This window comes from Canis aureus, chromosome 23 (genome assembly GCF_053574225.1).
Source record: "Canis aureus isolate CA01 chromosome 23, VMU_Caureus_v.1.0, whole genome shotgun sequence".
NCBI lineage: Eukaryota > Metazoa > Chordata > Mammalia > Carnivora > Canidae > Canis > Canis aureus.
This window is the reverse complement of record NC_135633.1, coordinates 42919296-42924177: the sequence shown is the minus strand read 5'-3', so window position 1 is coordinate 42924177 and position 4882 is coordinate 42919296. Positions and strand designations below refer to the sequence as shown.

The 4882-nt window shown below is 40.5% G+C and overlaps 1 pseudogene; it reads left to right on the top strand.

The window, feature by feature from the left end:
* The first annotated feature begins 1495 nt into the window (after positions 1–1495).
* On the top strand, positions 1496–1956 carry LOC144295502 (large ribosomal subunit protein eL22 pseudogene; annotated as a pseudogene).
* Positions 1957–4882: the final 2926 nt, after the last annotated feature.

Here is a 4882-nt window from a genome sequence, read left to right as displayed (position 1 = left end):
AAAATGAAGCAAATGCAGTGAACTCATCTCTCTTGGTACAGTGAACATGGTCCTGTAAAGGACACACACAGCCCTTATGTTAACCTTCTTAATCCAACCCGTGATAATGACACTGTAATGGGAGGAAAAATCCTCCCTAAAACCAGACAAAATTTGTAAGAAATGCCTCTAGAGTCTCCCCACACATCTGTTATATCTGCCTTGAGCACATATTAGCAGAGTACAATCCAAGAAAATCCTCAGCAACCTAAGGAATGCCCTTTTATGCTCCATTTGCAGACCTGTCCTTCCAGAAACCACCTACTACTTTGGATTCTTCTTAGTCCACTCCCTCTGGAAAAATGTGAGACAGGGATCTGTTTTATAAATGCTCAGACTCTTCTCCAATTCTGCAAGCAGAACCTATATGTGTTTAACATGCTAAGTGGGATCAGCCCTCTGAATCCCAAATGAATATTTCATGATGTCCAAAGTGCACTTTTGTAAATTTCTGAATTTTCTTTTCTTCCACATATCTGCATTCTTTTTAAGGCAGGTGTTGGGTAGGTGAGTTTAATCATTTTGCAGTGCTTAAGAGATTAAAGGCTTATAGGCTTTCCTTGCAGTCTGGAGTTCCAGTCTCCTTTTCTTTTCCTCCTTCTTCCCTCTCTCCTCCACTGCTCCCATGCCCCTCTCCCCCAAGCCTGCCCTAGGGCCTTTGGGGCAACTCTGTTGCTTTCTGATTTGATTTTCTTCTGGTAAATGACTTACAGTGTGAATGGAACCTAGCTCTATATTTCCTGTCTTAAAAGTAAAATCAAACTCTGAAAAATCAATGTACAGGAAAAAGTAACTTCAAAAGCCAGGGCTCATGTTCCACAAGCCTCTTGAGCTCTCCTCTGCCCCCAAAACAATGCATTCATAGGGCTATTGGAAGTGAAACTTTCCAAAACTCCCCAATGGAAATGGCAGGCAGCTCCCGGGTTGTTTTCCTGACAGAGACAAGGAGTTCTGATCACTCATCATGGCTATGCAGCCATTTTCAGAGTCCATTAGGAAGCCTTTGGCCTTTACTGCAAAAAGTAAGCTTTGCAAAAATGTAGGTGGCTGAATGAATAAATAGTGACTGGGCAAGGGGGAAAATGAGAGAGTTTAACAGTATTCATCTGTCTCATCTCTAAAAAAGAGAAGAGGAGGATTTTTTTTTAAAACTGGATTTTCCAGTTTTAAGGTTTAGCTCATATCCATAGCATTGGGAGAATGAATAATTTAAAGGAAACAGTTATTTTTGTTTGTCTTTTGTTTTTGTTTCCAAGAGTGTATACTGGGCATGGTTGGCATCTTAGAGACCTGTATTGCCTGCTCTCTTCATGTCTCCTTGCTGGCTCAAATGCAGTTTCCACATTGTCTGTGTTGTCCTTTAGCAATCCACCTCTGCTTGAACACAGGACCAACCTTGGGCCATAAGTTTGGCTAAGGAATTCCAAGATGCTTTAATATTTACAGATTATGCTCCCTTTCTGCCTCTGCTGCCGCATGGCGCCCGTGAAAAAGCTTGTGGTGAAGGGGGGTAAAAAAAAGAAGCAAGTTCTGAAGTTTACCCTTGATTGCACCCACCCGGTAGAAGATGGAATCATGGAGGCTGCCAATTTTGAGCAGTTTCTTCAAGGGAGAATCACAGTGAATGGAAAAGCTGGGAATCTCGGTGGAGGGGATGTAACCATCGAAAGAAGCAAGAGCAAAATTACTGTAACTTCTGAGGTGCCTTTTTCCAAAAGGTATTTGAAATATCTCACCAAAAAATATTTGAAGAAGAATAACCTCCGTGACTGGTTGTGCGTAGTTGCTAACAGCAAAGAGAGTTACGAGTTGCGTTACTTCCAGATTAACCAGGACGAGGAAGAGGAGGAAGATGAGGATTAAAACTTATTTACCTCAAATATTTTGTATGAGTTCTTGAATAAAACTTGGAACCCCCCCCCAAAAATAATAATATTTACGATCATTTAGCCTAATTAAAAGAAAATCTTCAAACTTGCTGTTTGAGTTTTGAGCCTTATAATAATAGTGCAATTCATACTGGAGTGAACTCCACACTGCCTGTCTGGACGTGGAGGGGCTACCATTTCTCCTTGACTGCCAGGGCAACTGGGTGCCTCAGTCAGTTAGGCATCAGACTCAGTCTCAATTCAAGTGTTGGATCTCAGGGTCATGAGTTCAAGCCTCGCATCTGGGTTCACTCCGGGCATGGAACCTACTTAAAAAACAAACAGGGGCTCCTGGGTGGCTCCAATGGTTGAGCATCTGTCTTAGGCTCCGGGCATGATACTGGGGACTGGGATGGAGTCCCACATTGGGCTCTCTGTGGGCAGCCTGCTTCTCCCTCTGCCTGTGTCTCTGCCCCTCTCTGTGTGTATCTCTTATGAATAAATAAATAAAATCTTTAAAAAACAAAGAAACAATGTTCCCCCTTGACTGCCCAGAGAGCCCTATTTCACCCCTGCCAGATCCCTGCAACTTGCTTGTCCCTGAAACTCCCTTCTCTTACTATTCAAAACACTTGAAAGAGTGTCTTTTTACATAGACCTTTCTCAATAAATATTTATTGACTTGGCTGGTAAAAAAAAAAAAAAAGTTTCATAGGAACTTACTCCTCACAAATAACATATCTCCACTTTATTGGATCCTTCCATGCCTCAGTCCCATGTAGTGATTTATAGTGAAATCTTTATGGCCCATGAGAGTCCACTGAAAGAGTATCTGTGAGGCCCAAAGAGGCTTTTTCATCATTTGCAAAACTTAGCAGAAGGAAAGTTCTCAATTCTTTTTATGCAGAAGGGTTGTCCCATTTTGTGGAATTCACTATAACTTTTATCTTCAGTTAAAATTAAAAGTGAATGACACGACTGCTTGTGTGGTTTGATCTTAATGAACTAAACGTGAGATGAGAGTTCACAGAGTTTCAAACTCTCAGGCCACTTACATTGGCCATTGCTTAGCTCAATGTGACTAACTGCAGTGATAAGGTTAGAAAACATAAACACTCTAAATCCCAATCTCAAATCACACTTCTTATAACACAGTTTTGGCAGAATGGATCAATGAATATCCTGTGATTAGGAGATTCTTAAATTGCTAAAACAATCCCCTATGTGCTGTAGGTATATTGGATAAGAGGAATAATACATGGAAGTTCTGAAGTAAAGGGGGGAAAAAAGACCCAACAAAGTAAGGTATGCATTGCTGTGTGTGTGTGTGTATGTGTGTGTGTGTGTGTGTGTAAAACAGCAGATAACATATGTGATGATTTTAAGATTCTTCTTTTTTCAAATTTTAAAATCTTAGAAATTGAGATATATAGTCATACTATGAAACTACTGTGTCAGAATAATTAACAGCATTTTTCTTGTCTTTTGGGCACATAAAGTAATGGGTCAGTCTTTTTAAAAAAAAAAATTATTTATTTATCCATTCAGAGGGAGAGAGAGAGACAGACAGACAGAGACACAGGCAGAGGGAGAAGCAGGCTCCATGCAGGGAGCCCAGTGTGGGACTCGATCCCAGGTCTCCAGGATCACACCCCGGGCTCAGGCAGCACTAAGCAGCTACGCCACCGGGGCTAAATGGGTCAGTCTTTTGGTGGAACAGAGTAGAAGATACTGAAGGAGTGTGAAGGTAAAAGTGATGGTAGCACAGCCACAGCCAAGAAAGAAGGCCAATAGAGGAGTGGTTCTTGTCATCTGAGGCTCATAGCACTTTGCGACTCCATCGCCAAATCTGATTTACGCCCACACTATAGCAGAAATAGTTATTGTGGCAAAAAAATTGTTTTGCAACGATATAAGGTTGTTGCAGGAAAGAGACAACCTAGGTAGAGGCCATACCTCCCAAGGTCATCTTCATCCCCTCCTTGCATTTAGATGAGAACATATGATTTTTTTCCCACTTAAAATATAAGCATAAGTGATGATTATCTCATCTAGGAAAGGGTTTTTAAGAAAAATGTGTATGTTCTCCACACTTTTCTTTTTCCTTTCATTTGTTGGATGCAGACAATGCTAATGAAGGTCTAGGGCATCGGAGAGTCAAGTGATGTGAAGATCCTGCGTGTCTATAACATCAAGTTGGGAAAAACTACCTGCCAGCCATGAACAGCTGTCTTGGACTGTTGCACTAGCAAAAAATAAACTTCTGATGTATTTGAGACACCGTATATTTTTTGGATCTGCTTGTTATAGCAGCTGGTGTCACTCTAATATATTCATATTACTTCAAGATACCAAAAACAAGGTAGGAAATCAAAAGTTACATGAAGATGAGAGTTGAGGAGGAGGCTTAATATTTTTTACAGTATTAGCCAAAAGAAGGGAAGAAAATCATTTAGCAGTTCCTGATATGTCTAAAAACATTTGAAAGGCAGTCCTAAAGTAGAAGAGATAAGAATTTTATGAGTCCAGAAAGCTTACCTCTGAACAAGTGGCAGTTAGGCAGGTTTCAGCCTAATTTTGCAAACATATTCTAACCATTTCCTGTATTCCAAACGGCTTTGCCAAATAGCAATTCCCTGGCACTAATCTTCTTCAGGCCCAAGTTGGACGAACATCTAAAAGCATTTGTGCTTTAGGCAGGGTGTAGAAGAGATTATCTCTAAGGCAGCACTCCTCTCTGAGTGCTCACATGAGATTGTTATGCATGTGTAAGTGGTATTTAGCTATGGCAGAATGGATATTAGAATGGAGGCAGCCGTGATAACAAAGATCAAAATCTTCTGTATGAAAATATGCTGATAGACAAGCAAAGGGAATGGATAGTTTCACATTTTCCTGATTGGATGGACTTATTTCTAAGTTAGGAAAATATAGTGAGAAATTATGATTAATAGGAGAAATTATGATTAATAGGG